Source organism: Amblyomma maculatum, chromosome 9 (genome assembly GCF_055883805.1).
Source record: "Amblyomma maculatum isolate TAMU_Amacu chromosome 9, ASM5588380v1, whole genome shotgun sequence".
In the NCBI taxonomy this organism is placed as follows: domain Eukaryota; kingdom Metazoa; phylum Arthropoda; class Arachnida; order Ixodida; family Ixodidae; genus Amblyomma; species Amblyomma maculatum.
Window position 1 is genome coordinate 81,927,663 of NC_139352.1, and position 19,384 is coordinate 81,947,046.

The 19,384-nt window shown below is 46.8% G+C and overlaps 1 protein-coding gene across 3 annotated transcripts in view; it reads left to right on the forward strand.

Annotated features, from left to right (window-relative positions):
* The window catches only part of LOC146179587 (galactosylceramide sulfotransferase-like), a 79,653-nt gene that overhangs the window by 35,088 nt on the left and 25,181 nt on the right, over positions 1 to 19,384 (forward strand). The window contains exon 1 of one of the 3 annotated variants that reach the window (XM_084579256.1): positions 1,489 to 1,623. The exons of 1 other annotated variant lie outside the window; for it this stretch is intronic. The gene's annotated coding sequence lies outside the window, so the exon portion shown is untranslated. Of the gene's footprint in view, positions 1 to 1,488; positions 1,624 to 19,384 lie in introns of those variants that run through there. One more of the 3 variants, XM_084579257.1, reaches the window with a different exon arrangement.

A 19,384-nucleotide genomic window follows, 5' to 3' on the forward strand; every position in this document is an offset into this window, starting at 1 on the left:
CACACACACACACACACACACACACACACACACACACACACACACACACACACACACACACACACACACACACACACACACACACACACATTTACATGTATTTTGTCCTATCACTAACCTCGCTGGCACTTGGGAACAGTCTCGGCGTGCTCCACTCTCCCTCTTTTGATTCAGATTGCATCTCATCGCTTTCAAGTTACGATCATCGTGCTCAGGTCACGAGAACTCCATTCCTATCGCTGTGTGGTACCACGCCCTTTTACCGCCAGCCGATCGTCTACACGGTAGGGAGCCTCTACACGGACCAAACGAGACCCCTCTTCTGAAGAAATGGAAAGTTTACCGCTCTCCCACTAAACCTCCTCCCCCTAGAGGGCATCCCCGTCCTTCGTCGTCGACTGCAGAACGTCTCGTAGCGTACGACGTCCCTGCCTGCTGCTTCTGGGTAAATGGGCGCCGTCCCTCCTCACCACTCTCCCCCTCTTTATCCGACTGGAAACTCGCGGTGGTGACTCCCTCCAAAAGGAACGCGGTTCGCTGCCGCTACCCACCGCCGATTTCTTTCAAATGCCCACGCTTTTTCGGCTTCTTCGTCGTCGCTGGTGTTGAGGCTGAAGGGCAGTCTGTGTGTGGGGGGGGAGTCGCTCCAGGAGCTCGCGGCCGGGCGGCGCCCTTGCCTTTCTTTCTCCTCTCTCCCTCCGATATGCGGAAAGCGGCAAGCAGCCAAACCGCTCCGCATCTCTTTCACTTTCGTCCGCCGGCTGCACTGCACGTAGAAAGAGCGCAGCCCGTCGGTCACAACGCGGATGCTTTCACTCTCTTGTTTCGCGTCCTCATCCCTCTACTGGCGGTGGAGGCGTAGGCTAATTTTAAACCTCGCCGAGGCATTCTTCCAGTACACCCTCGAAATCTGCACATCTCACGGGCTTGCAGGACGAGAGCAGACGCCGGCTACTTTCTCTGCCGCGATCTCCAATTGACCAGGATTGATCCGCCTTCAGCTGAGGACTCCGACCACCAGATCTTCTACCTGTCCGCCAGTCACTTCATTCATTCTACGTACGATCGCCCACAGTGACCTGCCCTGTGAGCAGGGCAGTATTTGAATCTCCCAGCGGTCAACGCCAATTGCTCACTCCACGCTTCTGATCACTTATCTTCAAGCCCCACTCGTCCTCCATGTGTCAAGCGATGCCTCCAAAAGCCTAGGCTGACCAACCTGCCTGCCTGTCTAGGCATCCTCACATGTTCGGCCTTCGCTGGTTTTCTTTTGCAGCTGGCAATGGAAGTGCATGCAACAGTTTCAAATGAAGGCAGCTGCTGCGGTGTGTGCTCGGAATGTTCGCGTTATCCTGCTGTTTTGTTTCCGTTCGAGCCGGAGTTCCACGGATTGCTGTTGCATCAGAATCTGGAGTGCGATGCGTGTTGTGTCGTGTGACACGGTTTTCCTCGCTGTCGTCTGCAGTGGTTTTTATTTCGCTGCGGAATGGTCTCGCAAGTATGAATGTGTTGTGAGTGGAAATCGCACTTCTCGGGATAAACCCTGTCGCCGTTGCCTAGCTGCTTGACCTCAAGTGAAAAGTTGAGGAACCTGCTTCCGAGGAGAGACGATCAGGTGTGTCGGTAAGCTCGCTTGTCCTTATATATGCAAATGCAGTATTTCCAAACGCTGATAATTCGTTTATCGGAACGCCAAAGAGTAGAGAGCGCGCTATCGTGCCTTGCAGCGAAGTGTTGTTTGTTACCGAATTTGAATTGGGCCCCATCGCTGTGGTTTAGTAATGAGGGCGCTCGACTACTCAGCCGGACGTGGTGGCCGTATTTGAATGGAGCCGAAAGACATTCGCCCGTACACTGTTCGATGGGGTCCCTTATATGTAGTCGCTTTGGAACGTTAACGACTGAGGACATGGGTGGAATAACACAACGACGCCGAAATCAATTTCATTCCCCAGGTGATGACGTCAAAATTGCGTAGCATGACAGCAAGGCGTGATTTTTTTTACGAAAAGAGCCAGCGAGATAGTAACAGGCAGGCCCAAACGCTCTGTCCTGTTATTTTTATTGCGAAAACAATATTACGGCAGGTTTCGACCCTTCGCGTAGTCCGTGGCCGCAGTCACGAATGACCTTAAACAGCCGCGCAAAAAACGAAGAACGCTCGGTCATCCGCAGCTAATGCTTTTTCTCCATATTCGGTTCAGCAGCTTTGAACCCTTCTCATTTTTTTTTTATCAACAAATGTCCATAAAACAAGTTTATTGTTGAAGAAAATTCATTTCCTACGAAGTTAGTAGCAAGCAGTAAGATGGTATCATAAATTCCAGTGACGTCGTGCAACGGAACCTCATTATGCACATATTCAAAATTTGGCCGACCAATCGCAGAGAGTGTGACGACATTGAATCGTTTTTTGATGGAATAGAATCGCTATATTATTCCACCCCAGGCCATAGACCAGTGAAAAAACGAAGCTCGTGATGTAAAATGGCAATTAGGCTAGTGCAATCTGGCTGGTCAAGCATTTTAAACTGGAGGCTTTTCTGTCACTTGGATTGGTTGCGGACGTTCCTGACATCAATAAGTGCATCTCAATTCATTTGGGGCGAAATGTTATTGGCAGGTGCAATATGAGACGTCACCATGCACAGCGCATTGCAGGATAGCAAATAGAAGGAATGCAGGATTTATGGGAAGAACGAACGGGTCACCTCTATGAATGCGCCGGCATGCTTTTAAAACTTATACTTCTAGGTAGCGAAATACTGGAAGTAGTAGGCGAATATGTCTACTTAGGACAGGTAGTAACCGCAGATCCGGACCTTGAAAAGGAAATAACAAGAAGAATAAGATTGGGATGGAGCGCATTTGGCAAGCACTCGCAGATTATGACTAGCAGCTTACTGGTATCGCTCAAGAGGAAAGTATACAACAGTTGCATATCGCCTGTACTCACCTATGGGGCTGAAACGTGGAGGCTAACCAAGAGAGTTCTACTTAAGTTGAGGACAACCCAGAGGGCTATGGAACGAAAAATGGTAGGGGTAACATTAAGAGATAGAAAGCGTGCAGAGTGGGGCAGAAAAATAACTCAAGTTACCGACATTCTAGTGGAAATTAAGAAGAAGAAATGGACATGGGCAGTACATGTAGAGCGAAGAGAGGATAACCGATGGTCGCTGAGGGTACCAAACTGGATTCCAAGGAAAGGAAAGCGTAGCAGGGGGCGGCAGAAAGTTAGGTGGGCGGATGAGATTAAGAAGTTCGCAGGGGTCAAGTGGATGCAGCTAGCACAGAACCGGGTTAAGTGGAGAAATATGGGAGAGGCCTTCGCCCTGCGGTGGGTATAATCAGGCCGATGATGATGATGATGACTTTTCACCATTATGTTACGACATTCCTTGCAAATAAATTGACCAATGAAAGACCTGCAGGGTAATAAACTTTCACTGCGTTGCTCTGATTACGCGGTCATAATTTTTCCCTATCTTTGTTTCGAATTCGACTTCCTGGTTTCTCATCGAGTTCTCACATTATGGGATTTCATGCCTCCACCATTAGTAGCACCGAGCATTAAAATAATTTATAAAAATGTTATGAAATCTAGTTAACGTTGTAGGATGTATTCGAATGCCCATGTTCATGTAGAAAAAATAAGAAATAACTTTGTACATTGCATTGTTATTCTAAAGTTGCTTTAATGTAATCGTCTCCAGATTAATATAATGTTTCAATCATATATATAAAACAACATTGCATACGTATTTCAAAACACTGGATCCCACTAGCTTTTTCGACATTTCGAACAGTAAAGTTGTTTGTAAAGTAACAGCACTTCGCATTAGCGAGTCCTGTCCGCCATATTGATTGCCTGCTCAGCCACATTATTTTATTAGAAAGCTTTGGTTATTGCTCTTTCGCCACTGTTCCTCATGGGACGCCCCGCCCCGCATTGGCGGATATATCAGCTGGACTCTGCTTGTTCGGAAATGAGTGCATGAGCCTCATGCTTTGCTCTACGTATTATAGAGCTCAAGTGGCTCGACCACAACAGACGGGGAATCAACTAAAGTTTTTATCTAATAAAGTTAATTCCATCTATCCACTTCGTCGCTCTCTGTGTGCCCCGCCAATCACGCAGCACGCTGTTTCTGGCATCAGACCGGCCTTGGTGTCTATGGTGATATCCGGATGTGCAATAAGGTTCCTATTTAAAAAAACAAAAACAAAACGAAAACGTTTTAGTGTGATGACGGTGGCATGCTTTTTCACATGTATAACGCAAGTGCGAACACGGGTGATTCAGATGTCAGGCATTCATTTTCAAAGCGTCTGTACAGAAGTCAGCGCAATAGGCATTACTCATCTGGGGGCTCTTGAATTACCTCGTAGCCTTCTGTACTGTGAGGCATCGTTACCTCGTGCCATGAAAGACGCCGACCACTCTTTTAACTTCGACTGCAGCGACCCTCACGGGCTCACTGCAATTTCTACGAGGAGGCATTCGTTGCGTGAGCAGTGGTGGATCGACCTGCGCTTGCAAACACACGCTTACCGAAATCGAATTTGCCATGCTGTTCTCTACGACCTTATCAACATTTCAAAACTGCGGCGCAGAAACTATAAAAGAAATACCAGGGCGAAGTCGAGAAAGTAAAAAATAAATGACACTCACTAAGTGCACGCTGTTCATGGAACAGTTGCGTGCGATTGCGTGCCGTGAGCCGACAACGCCTTTCTGCGCTTGCGCGCATCGTAGGCGCGGCTGAGCTGGTTGCGCTAGATCGAAACTCCCTATTGAGCTAAGGTTGCGCTTCGCGGAAGCTCTGCACCTGCCGCTTTTGCAAGCTGCCCACCGGTGTATCACCCAGCAGAGATTTATTTGTGCTCTGTTCGAGTCAGATCTTCTCCTCCTCCCCCGGGAATCGCTTTCTCTCAATTCACGGGGACAGGTAGGCATGCAACTAAGTGATCAAGGCTACAGCGATCGGGTCACACACGTGGCTGGAGTCGACCCGGCGCCAATGCCTAAACGACCGAAGTAAATTCGACCACATTTAGATTTTGTTGATGTATTGGAGCGATTCTGCTCGACCCAGCCGTATGTGTATGTATGAAGGGGAAATGAGGGTGCTCGTTATAATACATGAAGGAAAGAAGCCAGCAGTCGGCGAGGCCAAGGAGAGCATTGGGGATTGTACTTTGTCTTATTTTTCTTTTTTTAACTCCTGCGTGCGCAGAAGGGGTGCGGCAAACCGGTAAAAATAAAAAAAAAAGACAAAGTACAATCCCCAATGCTCTCCTTGGCCTCGCCGACTGCTGGCTTCTTTCCTTCACACACAGATAGAATATATATATATATATATATATATATATATATATATATATATATATATATATATATATATATATATATATATATATATATGTATATATATATATATATATATATATATATATATATATATATATATATATATATATATATATATATATATAGCCCTGCCTTTCTCAAGACTGTCTTGAGAAAGGCAGGGCTCGATCCTGCCGAAACGTCGACTCCAAATAAACTTGGAAACAGTATGAAGCAATTTATATATATATATATATATATATATATATATATATATATATATATATATATATATATATATATATATATATATATATATATATATATATATATAGAGAGAGAGAGAGAGAGAGAGAGAGAGAGAGAGAGAGAGAGAGAGAGAGAGAGAAAGACCCTGAAATGGACACGACCACCTAATCACCAGTGCCTAGTTATTGGGTTTAAATAAATGTTTTTTCCTCCTCCCTAGAGAAGCACGTCCGGCAGCGGCAATTCTGGACGCAGTGGCCGCGATTGCACCCATCCCTGTCAATGCGCGTGCGCAGGAGGGGTCCGGCAAACCGGTATACGTATATAATAGTACGTCTCCGGCAAACTAAATCTTTCTATTAATCAAATAGAAAAAAATATGCACTCCATATTCTTGAACAAATGTTTGAATGCTTCGTTTTCTCTAGCTCGCGGAAATGATTTTTTGGTATGTTTTGGGTACCCGCGTGGCCCGAAAGGCTTTCTACGCTACATGAGCATATGCACTTGGGCCAGACCGTAAACAGTGTGTCACAAATATAGCACGCCACGTGGTGCCGGAAGTCAAGGCAAGCGTCTGATCTTATCGCTTTGCGTTCGCGTGGGCGCCGCGACCGGAAGACATGCTTGGCTACCGCAGCGTTGACACTGCTCAGAGAACTGCGTCAGATATTTTAACGCGGCGTATTTATTGGTAAGTTTCCATTAGAGGTGATTCTGTGATCTTTATTTACAATGTATCAGACACGCACAACTACAATCCTTCTGGTTTTATTATTTTTTGTTATCAAGTACAAAACGTATTTAGATCCCATTCATTCGGGCGAGTATTGTTGGGCGAATATTGTCAGTGGACCGTTGGCGAACATGAAGCCGAACTTGGCGAAAATTTCGCCGTCACGATGGCAACAATTAGAAAACGCTTTAGCTCTGAGCGGGCTTCGAACCAGCGCAGCTAAGTTTTCTTGCAACTCAGGCCACTGGACCGTCGGCACAGCTTGTCGTACAGATCATTCTGCCAGGCAGCGTTTCGTTGAACATGTTGCAAACCGTAGAGTCTTTCTCATCGGCGTGTCCCTGCTTCCATGGTTGTTAAATTGATCGGAATGAACGAAGACACAGGAGGGGCTCGACTGCAGGCACCAGTAGTAGTTTTATAGCCGTTCACAAATATGAGAAAGCGGCAATGAGTAAGGGCTGATGTAGAGAGCGACTGCTATGACATGCCAGGCAGCGAATACAGCGGGAGTCAATGAGAGCATGCACTACCCATCTCGAAAAACAGAAGTGAAAGAACGTGGTGAAGTGAAACTGCCGAACGAAGCGAAGCAAGACAGGCATGTTGTTCAGTTGACACGCTACCCTATCGAAAAATCCACCAGGCCGCGTCTGGTGTTTTCACCAGGGCGGAAATTCAGGTACGGTTCTGGTGTGCCCGGCCTGGTGTGTTCATGTTGATGTGTCCGTGCTGTTGTATCCGTGCTGGTGCGAATATGTTGGTATCATCGCTCTAGACTGGTGTTTTAACACGAACTCTCTGGTGTGTCTGGTGTAATTAGCACGGATATTTAGGGCAAATGCTCAAGTTATTTCCGTGTTTTTTTTTTTTTTTGAGGGATATGTTATATCATTGGTTAAATTAATGACTGCCACAGTAGGAAATACCAGGAAGCGCAAGTAGCGGCTACTTCTTGGTTTCAGATGAATAAATTTAGCAATGATGTACCAAATAAGCTGGTTCATTATGTCATATATAAGGCGGTAAATAACATTTTGTTTAAAAGTGAGAGGTGTATAGCTAGCGCATCGATCGTTCGCCATTTGTGTGTCGACATATTTTTTCGCTAGTAGCAACGCCGATTTCTATATTCCCAGTACAGAAACGTTTACGTTCCAAGTGAAAATTACTTTCATGAAAATTCTGGTGCTTACTTATTAGCTCACAGCTTTTCGGCATTGTTACTTCCATTAATTACGAAACACTTCGAGAAAGCCTTCAAATCTGCGCGAAAAAGTTCACGTATAACGTTTAGCGCTCAGAAACTGATAAACTCACTTTCTTAAGTCCAGATTATGTTATTAATGCAGAAAAAAATGTATCTGTATGCCAGAAACAAAATAAATATTACAGGGGCGCAATTAGGTCTCCTTACGCGAGGAAATGCGAAGGCATTACAAGTTCTCCACTCTATCTATCTTATCTCAGTGTTTTCTTGACTATCTAGTAATGTGCAACGTTGTATCGCTGCGATATCGCATTATCGTTATTGATCTATTATTAATCACCTTGTTATCGTAGGTTATCGTTGTTCTTATCGTCATCTCCTGAACTGATAGACTGTCTCTTAAGTCCAGATTATGCTATTAATGCAGAAAAAGAAAAATGTATCTGTATGGCAGAAACAAAATAAATATTGCAGGGGCGCAATTAGGTCTCCTTGCGCGAGGAAATGCGATGCCATTGCAAGTTCTTCACTTTATCTATCTTATCTCAGTGTTTTCTTGACTATCTAGTAATCTGTAACGTTGCGTCGCTGCGATATCGCATTATCGTTATTAATCTATTATTAATTACCTTGTTATCGTAAATTATCGTCGTTCTTATCGTCATCTCCTGTGCACATATCGTGATCACATATACTGCCCACGCTAGCCACGAGCCGGTAAATTTTCCCGCGTTAGGAATGTATGTGAAAGCGTTGAGAAACATGGGTGATGGCGGGAACTCGTGAAGCTTAGAAATCAGCCAGGGTGACAATGCGCGCTGCCGAATTCGAAGGGCTGGAGTGGGCGAAGAAAGGGGCCGCGTTCAGCAGTAAGATGCCTTTGCACACATCAGTCTGCGGATGCCATCATACAAGTGTGAGCTTAGAATCCCCTTTTTATGCCGTTCTTCATCTTCAGGTGCCCAAAAACGGACAGCTGCATAACGCAAGGGTGCTCGCGGCGATCAACATAGAGCAGAACGTATTCACTGCGATGAATTTCGTGGTACTAGCACTAGTATCCGGCCGGATTCACACGATCAGAAGCAGTTCTCATTAGCTGAAGAATTGGTCACCTTTCTCCTTCGTGTTGGAGTTTGAGAGCTAAGTGCGCGTAATAAACTCGTAAACTCGCTATATAGTGAGCAGAGCCTGTCTTAACCATGTCTGACCTTGAGTTACCTGCCTCTACTAACATGTCCATCTTTATCCCCAGTGCGCTTGATGCGCCATCTTTCGGCGAGCTCAGCTCAGTCCGCTTCAGTTGAAGTGAATTGCGACGATATCACGCTATTGCGAGGTGCACTGAGCTGGTGAACCCGGTTAGTTAAAGCGTAAAAGAGCCGAGCAAATGAACGCCGTCCGCACATCTACTCAAATTCAAGAAAGAAATGTTCTGGACCAGTTGGTAAGAAACATATGAGGGTATAGGAGCTGCGGCTTCAAACAGGATGGAGACGAGAGTAGATAGGACGAGCGGTGCTAGCAACTGAGGTTTATTGGAAAACACCCTTAGCAGCAAGAGGGAATTTGCGCGTCGCGAATAGCAGAGAAGAAGGAATAAGCCAAAATGATCTCCCGTCAAAGCTGGGCGAGATAACCGCAGATAAAGCACAGAAATTAACGATATTCACAGATGGCTCATTACACACCTGCGAAGCGCCAATTTGCGCATATACAAACATGCACTTGCTCTGCCCACTTCTCGTCTCCATCCTGTTTAAAGTCGCGGTTACTAACCCCCTCAATATATTAACTATTCAGATTTTTGTGCGCGTTCTCATGAACCGGCAGGATCCGTCCAGACATAGGGTCGCCGTCTTCTGTAACAGGATTGGGATGCTATGATGAGGGACATGTACGACGACCACCCTTTCGAGGTTCAAATCTCCGTCTTTACATGGACAGTGCACGAGCTCGTCATTTTACGTCGTTATATGTACCACATTATCCGGGTTCGTGGCCCTGCTTTGCGCGCAATGTTTAGACGTAACTCGTGACACATTCTTGCCTCGTTCGCCGCTCGGCGTTGCTGCTCCTGAGATAAGTAACTCGAGCACCTGCCGCACATAGCCGCGCCGTAAAAAATGCCGCGAGAATTTTCTGCTGCTCGGCACACCATGCTGTTTGCTCACAAAAAGCATAGAGGGAGAGTTGGTGGTAAGGGGGAGTTGTTATGGGATGTTGTGTGCCGTAAACTACGGGACAAGTGAACCCTCTCTTCTCATTCCAGCGCGCTGTATCCAGCTGGTGAATGAGAGAAAGGAGGAACTGAGGCGGCGAGAGTCTACTTGTGTCACACTGGACCGGTTAAGTACGCCGTTAGCTCTTGGAGATCACGACTTTCGCGCGTTGACTGCCCGCGTTGTGTTCCGGGGGCGCCGTGAGAGACGCCGGTCACGAGTCTTGCTCTTCACGGACAGCTGCTTCCTAAGTGGTGGGGCAGTTCGAGCTCGTTTATGAACTCCACCGTCTCTGTCCGTCGGACTGCATGCATCTGCTTAGCGAGGGAAGGGGGGGGGGGGGGGGACAGCTGGGGCGTTGGTGAGGATAGTCTGCTTTGGGCCTTTGCCTGGTCTCGCTTGTGTCCCTCAGGAATGCCATTTAAGGAGAGGGGTGTACAGCCATTTAGATGACAGCAAATGCGCGTTGCTTTTGTATTAAGGTATGCCTGCCGGAAACCTTTGCTGAACTGGTGGACTCACTAAGTAATACAAAAGTTGAACACGTAACTTCTCGACGCGAATGGATGCAAAACATTACTTCAGACGCAAACCATTTTCGGCAAACTAGCCGGTCTGGGCAGGTTAGTAGCCGTGAAATCTAAAGTATGCTGCAACACCCCTCAGCGGTGAAGGCGACGCTATAGATGATGACGAGGAGAACAAAAAAATATGAGAACTCGAAGAGGCGAGCAACAACGCGAAAGTCACAAATGAATTCAGGAAGTGTTCTCTTTTGATCTCAGGATATTTATGTTTGGCGCAGTCCACAGGATTCAAACTTGCGCGAGGAAGCCCCCTGCGTATTTACGTCATCATCATCATCAGCAGCAGCAGCCTGACTATACCCACTGCAGGGCGAAGGCCTCTCCCATATTTCTCCACTTAACCCGGTTCTGTGCTAGCTGCATCCACTTGACCCCTGCGAACTTCTGAACCTCATCCGCCCACCTAACTTTCTGCCGTCCCCTGCTACGCTTTCCTTCCCTTGGAATCCAGTTTGTCACCCTAAGCGACCATCGGTTATCCTCTCTTCGCACTACATGTCCTGCCCATGTCCATTTCTTCTTCTTAATTTCCACTAGAATGTCGGTAACTTGAGTTATTTCTCTGACCCACTCTGCACGCTTCCTATCTCTTAATGTTGCGGATTTCCGTAAACGTGTCTTATTTAGGTCACGTTATCGAAGAACACGTTACCTAAGAGCAAGTACCCTGGCAAGCGATTGTCTTCGTCGGAAGACTCGGCCTACAAGTCTGAAAATAATGGGAAAGCGGAACCAAAATATCGAATTTCGGTCGGTTGTAAGATGGTGGTCTTAGTTCCTTGCAGGCGGTAAGAGCATAGTTGTTCGTTAGACAGGTCACGTAGAGTTTTTTGTTTTCCTTCACTGGGGGAGCTTTGGTTGCGCGCCTTCACGCGTGGAAAGCTGCTATAGTTGCTGCGAAACAAAGATATCTCTTAGCAACTATACTTCGGGTACCTGTTTCTATCAGCAGCCATAATTACTGACATTTTACATACCATATCGCATTGTGGCTTGTCAGACACGTGGTAGTGGAGGCATATTTATCTAGACTAGTCTGCACTACTTACTATATTTTCCTATTTTCACTATCTACTATATTTTCTTAATTCTGGCAGTTGTAAGCTTTACCCACTCGGCCTTCTGTTAGGTCACTGGCGTTGCTAGTCAATGACGACTCTCCCCCCCCCCCCCCCCCCCCCCCCTCTTCCCCCTATATTTACTGGCACGTGGGTGGTTCGCCATGTGCGAAGAAGATATTGTACACATCCAACAGTTTCATTTCGAAGCAAATAAATGACAAAGTCAAAATCACCCCAGTTACAAATTCAGTCACCGTATGGCTAACTAGACTGTGCAGACTTGCATTTCCGCAGCTTTTGCAATGACGAAACGACACGTTAGGGCCCTTGGTTTGAGCCCAGGCATTCAATAGATCTCGGCCGGGGCTACGTACGTAGCACGCTGGACCTGGGTGAAAGGAGCTCAAGAGGAAGCGCACGCTAATTGCATCGCGTGCGTTGCGCACAAAGGGAGGCCGCGCGCGCAATGCCAAAAAAGGAAAACAGCCTCTCCGCCGTGTACAACCCCTAGCTCCAGGATACGCGCATGCGTAATAGCTGGAGACAAAAAATGGAGTCACGCAAACTGTGGCCCTGACGGAAGAGAATAAAACGCGGCGGGAGAGAGGGAAGATGAAGGGAGGGTCAGCCATGTTGGTAACAAAAGCAGCGGCGGGACATCCATCGCATGTGAGGAGGGAGTGATACACTATCTGCGACCCTGTATAGAGACGCATCGTAAAGCGACCGCTGTTCAAACACGACTGCACTGCGAATGGTCCCGGGCAAAGAACAGCAACAAAATAAAATGGAGAAAGAGTGGAATAACACCGTACGACGTCCGGCTGTCCAAGCGGCACGAGGTAATGTGTTCTGTGCACATAACTCTGATTCCTTCTTCTTTTTTTTTTTTTTTTTTTTTTGTCATTAGGAAAGCAGACGTTGACTCGATGAAGCATAGCGCTATCCAGCTGCTGTGATCATGGCTTTCCGGCTAGTGCAGTACCTGACTTAGCGAGCTTTCTGTTCCTGTTCTGACTGGCTATGTGATGCCAGAGAGTCTAGCCGCTCTCACGCGACCAAAAAGTTTTTTCTAGTCCTATGCGTGTGGGGGAGCTTATATATTCGATCTTGTGGACCAAGAATTTGTTTTTGCAGGGCCAAAAGTTAGAGACACGCACAAATCCACTCTCGTAGAGTTGGCGCTTTTCGCTGCGATATCTCTTTTTGCAATGAGAAAAGCCATGCCTGGCCCTGTAGAAAGTTTGCCCTTCGAAGATCGAATGATGCTGCGCGACACTGGGCTGATACAAAGAATGTGAAATGAGGCCGTGGGTTTTGGTTATCGTCAAAGTTCAGAATTACTTCCAACCGTGCAAGGGAACCACCGTAGCGCGAATGGTTAGACTGCGGACAGGATAGTTTAGGGAAGCCAGCACTAATGTAGACCTTCGAACGGGAAAACACACTGTCACTGACCCAATAGTAGAACAGAAAGATAGACGGACATGACGGATTACGTTTTCCTCGCTGAAGAATAAGTAGACAACTCGACTGCATATGTTCAGATGCGATGGCCTACAATTCTCGGTGATTCTGCGATTCTTTCTCAGGATCGGAAGGCGAATGGAGTTATCTACTTTTTTTAGTGGCGAAAATGCGCATTTACTCTCTAACGTACAACAAAGGTAGAACAGTAGGGTGCACATTGACAGTACATTATTTGGTGCAGGTCGGAAGAGTAAATTAGAAGTCATGTTATGCTTAAGCTAGAAGCAATTTATTTATTTATTATTTTTTACTGTTATTCAGGTATACATTGTTGACGTTGTGCAGACAGAACTAGCGCATTTACTTTGCCTGCAGATTTATTTAGGACCTAAATCGGCGCTCGACATCGGGACATAAGCGGTTTTCAGAGGCAACACCTAATATTTTTTTTCAATAGTTTCATTCGCTGAAGGTCAAAAAGTGTGACAGGCAAACAGGAAGGAGGATGTCGGGCATAGCGCTGGCTACGTTCTATTCATGGTGCTCCCTTTGACGTCCCCGCTTCGAGTTGTAATAATTAGCGTTGCCGTCCGGCCGCCTTCCTGCGTCCTTGAGTCGGTAAATGCGCTCGCCTCGTTAGTGAGTCTGCTACAGCACGGCTTCACACTCGGACAGGCTTTGCCGATTGCATTGCCATATTGCTTTATTCTCTTTTTGTCCCGTCCTAAACCGCGTGGCACTTCACTCGCATGAATACCTTCATGCGCAGAAAGTGACGTTCACGACTTAAAGCGGAAATTTTCGCTTCGGCGAGCAAGATTCGTTCGCTGACTCAGCGCCGCGGGACCGTGGCAGTAATAGGCACAAGACCCGTGTTGCGTGAAATTGCGGAACCGTTCTAAGAGTTTCACAGTCTGGTCACCTCCAAGTGGTTACACGTCAATAAATAAATGGATAAAAGGTGCTGTACGGCTGCTGAAATTGCAGTGTGCGCCGTCCGACTGGATATTACGGGTTCAATGTATACGGGCCCGGCGACCTGTTTGCACAGTTAGTCCAACAAATCTGAATTCAGGGAAACAAACAAAGAACGAAGTCCTCGTTCTGCGTGTTCCTGTCTGCGCCCTCGTGCCTTTTTTATTATGATGCATCAAAAACCGGAAGTATGCACTAACTAGTTCAGTTATCCACTCTTTTAACAAAAGCAGACCAGTGTGTTGGTATGGCAGAGTGAAAACAGGTTTTCGAGAGTAATATACGCCCATTTGAAAAGTAAGTTGGAAGCAAAAATTAGAGTAGCGTGCCCTTGTGCTGATTTTATGGCAACTATTTCATCGCAGCATTGAGTCTTAAATGTAATAATTGTTGGAAAAAGTGAAGCCATATTTAAGCGGTATGCATGTTTCGGCCTTGCCAAGCTCCCGGGGAGTGAAATGAAGTCCTTTAGTCGGATAGCGAAACCAAGGTGACCTAGCGTCTAGCCGCGGAGCTGTACTTTCTTGAAAGTGAGCGCCTTTTGTTCTCAGCACGCCATCTTGTCACGCGTGGCGGCGTTCCTTCCTTCCTTCGTTTCATCGAGGTTCCTCGTAGGCAACCTTCCGCCCCTGCGTGCTATTTCTTACTTTATTTTCGCCCGTCATCATGGCGTCGTTAGTCCCAGCGTCGACCGACGACATCTTGCTTCCTGCGCCAGCACCATTTGTGAGAGAGGGGAGGTTTCTAATTGGTTTGTCCTTGATAACGGTGGGACTTGCATTCTCTTTCGCACCTGTACTACCCTCCGCCCCGCGATGCGGATTCTGGACTAAAATAACTGGCGTTTATACACCTTCTTTCATGGGCAGATAGCAGAAAGCAATCGAAGGCGGAGCCGGCCTCGCTTCTTCTCTTAACGGAAGAAAAGTTTGGAAAGTGACGGCCGCCAGGCCATGAGCGAGACGTAAACATGTGTACGGCGCCAGGACGGGCGCTGTTGCGCAAGTGATAGTTTGGTCTGGACGCCGAAGAGACAACGACACAGCGGTGAACGAAAACGGAGAATCCAGTGTCTCACACAGCGCGGAGTTGGTATTGTGTGGCTAACTATGTCTTTGTGGGTCGTCCTCATTTGTAACGCAAAACTCCTAACCAATGGGTGTCTATGCTTTAACCGAGCTCAAACGAAGAAAAAAAAAAGAGCTAAAGGGCGCGAGGGAACAATAAAATTAATTTAATGTTGCTTGTGAGAGTGGGAGGGGTGATGTCTGGGCCACTTGCTTGCTGCGCTCTTTTATGTCTTTTTCATCAAGTGCACGCGCTCGATTTTTTAATTTCTGTCTTAGCCTCTCGTTTGTAATGAATGAATGAATGAATGAATGAATGAATGAATGAATGAATGAATGAATGAATGAATGAATCCCAAGAGTGTGGCTGGGTTTGTACGATGGGAATCGATTCCAGGGGAAGAGAAGGAATAAAGTTTAACCCCTGAAAAGGAAAAAAGTAGCTGTTGCTTTCCAGCAGGGATCCTAATGTCCAAGCAGGATGGGTTGAAGATGAAGCCATCTGCGGGAAAATCCAAAGATAACGCTCGAGTTGGCTTTTGCGGCTTTGGCAGGAGGCACAGGGAGCGGGCTCTAAGGAGAGGTGGGTGCGGTTAGATTGGAGGGGACTAGCTACTTATTGATCCTTTCCTCTATGACTTCATGCTAGACGCCGTCTTCAGGCGTCATGTACGTTGAACACGTGCGTGGTTCGAGCGCTGCGCGTTGAACTCACTGAGCTCGCATTTCTGGAAAAGCAGGGTTAACGCCCCAAGGAGTAAAGTGAGAAATGCGTAACACCCGCGGTTGCTTCGCGCTTCTGACTTGACTGCACCTCAGTTCAGGAACTATAAAGCGATCGCTAACAGTGGTGTAGGATTTGACGCATGTAAAAAAAAAATAAAAAAATAAATAAATAATAATAATAATAATGATAATAAATAAACTGTTTAATGCCTTTCACGCCAGTTAGCTTTTTCAGTTTATTTATTTATTTATTTATTTATTTATTTATTTATTTATTTATTTATTTATTTATTTATTTATTTATTTATTTATTTATTTACATTACCCCTCAGGGCCAGAGGCATTACAGAGGGGGAGTGGTAAATACACACAAAAAAAAAATGAAGAGAGTACAGTATGTACATGAATGTCAAATAGCACCAGAGTATACAATGTTAGCTAGAGCTACGCGGAACTGCTCATAGTTAGTAATGCCAACAATTTCTGCGGGAAGGTGGTTCCAGTCTCGTGAGGTTCGCGGCAGGAAAGATTGTGAGAAGCATTTCGTGTTACATGATAAAATTCCAACTTTGTGTTGATGGTCAATGCGATGGGATACATAAATTGGACGGGGAATGAGGCGATCACGAAGAGCGGGATGATGGTACAACTTGTGGAACAGGGTTATGCGGAAAACTTTTCTGCGCGATGTCAGTAGAGGGAGGCACAAATTAGTCTTCATGGCTGTTATACTGGCTGTTCGGTTGTAGTTAGCAAGAATAAAACGTACAGAGTTATTTTGGACCATCTCGAGATTAGTAATTAAGTTCACATGAGTAGGGTCCCATACCGGTGAAGCATACTCGAGTTGCGATCTTATTAATGTTTTGTATAGTAACAGTTTCAAGTGAGAAGGAACATTATAAAAGTTGCGACGTAAGTAGCCTAGCATGCGATTAGCATTTTTAATTATGTTCTCGGTATGGAGGGACCAATCGAGGTTACTAGTAATGTGGACGCCGAGGTATTTGTATGACGGAACTGATTCCAAGGAAATGTTATCGAGGTAGTAGTGGGGTGGGGAGGAAGTTTTTCTAGATACGCGTGTGACTTTGCATTTGTTAATATTTAGCTGCATTAGCCAATCCTTGCACCATTTACCAATAGCAGAAAGGTCTGACTGAAGTAAGGTAATGTCGTTAGCATTGGTTATTTCTCTATAAATGACACAATCATCGGCGAAAAGGTGAATATGAGAATTTACAAGAGAAGCAAGATCGTTAATGTAAATCAGAAACAAAAGAGGACCAAGAACGGAACCTTGTGGAACTCCAGAACACACCTCTGTAACGCTAGAATTATAACCATTAGCAGAGACAAATTGTGAGCGATTAAGAAAAAACATTCAATCCATTTCAATAAGTTAGAGTCAATGTTCAGATTTGATAGTTTGTGAAGTAGTAGTTTGTGACAGACCTTGTCGAACGCTTTAGAAAAATCTAAGAATATGCAGTCAGCTAGTGATGAGATGTCTAGAATGTGATGCAGAGCATGTGTAAATGATATTAACTGTGTTTCACACGAGTAAGATTTCCGAAAACCATGTTGCGCTGATGTAAAAAAAGATTTCGATTCGAGGAAATTAACAAGGTTAGCGAATATTATATGTTCGAGCATTTTGCAACAGGTACTAGTAAGGGATATTGGACGATAATTACTAGGGGATGCTTTACTGCCGGATTTGTAGACTGGAACCACTTTTCCGATTTTCCACTCATTAGGAAGTGTTGAATGATCAAGTGATTGCTGGAAAAGTTTTGATAACATTATAGAAGAATAAGCCGAAGTGTTTTTTAAGAACTTTGAATTTGAAGAGACACAACTCCGGACCTTACCTTCGTCAAAACTGACGGAGGATCAAGAGAAGCGAAATGGAGAAACACGGGCCAAGAGCTGGGCAGCGATCACTACATCGTGGAGGTCGTCGTACCGCTCGAAAGCCAAGGCAACACCGGCATAAGGAAGCATCGCATTACGGACTGGGACGCCTTTCGAAAGGCGCTACCCGCGGAGCAAGTGGACATTACGGACATCGAGCAATGGACGGCCAACGTCGTTGAGACGACGGAAGGAGCCACCAAAGAGCTAGAGACGGACGAACGGATAGACAAGATGGACAGTCGGCTGGCCCACCTGATAGAAGCCAAGCAGTCCATAAAGGCGAGGTGGCAGAAGCGACGAACCAACCGAAGTCTAAGGAAGAAGATCGCCGAGCTCAACAGGCAGATCGAGGTCCACTGCAGGGTGCTATGCACCCAACAGTGGAACGAGGCCTGCAACGAAGCCGACGGACAGATGTACAAGGGCAAGACGTGGAACATGCTGCGGAACCTTCTCGACGAAACCAAGACCAAGGGCCACCAACACAACAACCTGGCCAGGATCCTACACAAGGCAATCTGCGAACACGGGGAAGACGAGGTCAAGCGGCGCTTGGACGCCAAGTACCTGCCGACCACCCCCACGGAAAGACACCCGGATTACCAAGGCAAAGAGAACGAGACGCTAGATCGCGACATCCAGACCTGGGAAGTCAGAGTTGCCCTGCAGGATCTCAATGGAAGGTCTGCCGCGGGTCCCGATCGAGTGACCAACAGAGCGCTCAAGAACCTCAACGAAGCGGCCATCGAAACGCTCACGAACTTCTACAACAAGTGCTGGCAAGAAGGAAGGCTACCCAAGTAATGAAAAGCAGCCAAGACGATCCTCATCCCCAAGCCTGGCAGGCCGCCCAACATAGAGAACCTCAGGCCGATCTCGCTCACTTCGTGCGTGGGAAAGGTCCTCGAGCACGTTCTCATGAACAGGTGGCAGCGTTACCTGGAAGAATCGGAGTTTTACCCAAATTCCATCATCGGGTTTCGGAACAAACTCGGGACGCAAGACGCCATGATCTTACTGAAGAACGAGATCATCGACGATACGACGGGCACCAAGGACAACAGAGCCGTACTCGGGCTGGACTTGCAGAGCGCCTTTGATAAAGTGAGGCACTCGGCTATCCTGGCCCAAGTATCCAGGCTAAATATGGGCAGGAGGACATACCAGTACATCAAAGACTTCCTGACGGAACGGACCACCAAAATCTGTGCGGGAGACCTGCAGCTCGAAGAGAAGAAGCTGGGCAGCGTCGGAACACCGCAGGGGTCGGTAATCTCCCCGCTACTCTTCAACCTCGTGATGATCGGGGTGGCCACCCGGCTAGAAAGAGTAGCGGGAGTCCGGCACACCATCTACGCCGACGACGTTACGCTATGGGTACCGGGAGGAAGCGACGGACACATCGAGACAACGCTGCAAGAAGCGGTCAACGCCATCGAGGAGCAGCTGGACGGGTCTGGACTCGTTTGCTCTCCGGCCAAGTCAGAACTGCTGGTGATTCCCCCGAAAGGATCGGGCAGGAAAAGAAAGAATATGGAAGTCAAGTACGAACGTCCCAAGATCACGGTCAAAACGGCGGGAGGACAAGTAATACCGGAGGTCGAGAAGATTCGAGTACTCGGGCTGCTCATCCAGCGAAACCGAGCCAACGGTGAAACGGTCAACAAGCTCGCGGGCAAAGCGGCTGCGGCAATGAGACTCATCAAGAGGGTGTCCAACAGAAAAGCGGGGATGAAGGAGGAGAGCCTGACTAGGCTCGTTCAATCCTTCGCAGTTAGCCACATAACGTACGTGGCCGCCTTCCACAA